Raw genomic sequence first — 1,133 nt, forward strand, 5'->3', positions numbered from 1 at the left:
CTTAACCACTAAGCCATCTNTTGCGAGTGAGCACATGGAGGCCAAAAGCCACCACACCCACTTTTTTATTTGAGTGTTAGAGATCAAACTCAAGTCCTTATTTATACTTGCATGGCAAGCACTTTATTGAATGAGTTAGAATTTTGAGAGACTGGAGGTGTGCTAGCCTGCATGTATGTGTGCGAAAGTCACAGATTAGGCCTAGAGAAAAGACTCAGTGGTTAAAAGCACATATTTCTCTTCCAGAGGTCCCAAATTCAGTTCCCAGCACCCACATCAGGTGGCTCAGAGCCACCTGAAACTCCAGCTCTGAGGAGAACTGGACACCTCTGGCCTCTGCCGGCACCTGTACACATATGAACATACCCGCACACAGGCATAAACACATAACTTAGGACAACAAAAATAAACCTTTTTAGCTGTCGACAGTGGCACAAGCCTTTAATCTTGGAACTCAGGAGGCAGAGGCAAGTGGATCTCTGAGTTTAAAGCTAGCCCTGATCTACAGAGTGAGTTCCAGGGCAGCCAGGGCTACACGGAGAAACCCTGCCTTAAAAACAAACCAAAACAAAATCTTAAAAAAAAATAAAAGAAAAAGAAAACAGAGCCAAGTGGTGGTGGCACATGCCTTTAATCTCAGTACTTGGGAGTTGGAGGCAGGTGGATCTCAGTGGGCCAGAACTGTTACACAGAGAAACACTATCAGGGGCTGGAGAGATGGCTCAGTGGTTAAGAGTATTGTCTGCTCTTCCAAAGGTCCTGAGTTCAATTCCCAGCAACCACATGGTGGCTCACAACCATCTGTAATGAGATCTGGTGCCCTCTTCTGGCCTGCAGGCATACATGTAGAAAGAATATTATATACATAATAAATAAATAAAAATTAAAAAAAAAAACACTATCTCGAAAAACCAAAAAAAGAAAGTCTCCACTTTTTTTTGTTTTGCTGTTTTGCTTGTCTTTTTTGGTTTTATGAGACAGGGTTTCTCTGTCTTGGAACTAGCTCTTGTAGACCAGATTGGCCTCGAACTCACAGAGATCCACCTGCCTCTGCCTCCTGAGTGATAGGATTAAAGGCATATGCTGCCACCTCTCTCTCTCTCTCTCTCTCTCTCTCTCTCTCTCTCTCTCTC

This window comes from Alexandromys fortis, unplaced genomic scaffold, assembly GCF_014885135.2.
Source record: "Alexandromys fortis isolate MF-2015 unplaced genomic scaffold, M_Fortis_MF-2015_v1.1 scaffold_27, whole genome shotgun sequence".
In the NCBI taxonomy this organism is placed as follows: Eukaryota; Metazoa; Chordata; class Mammalia; order Rodentia; family Cricetidae; genus Alexandromys; species Alexandromys fortis.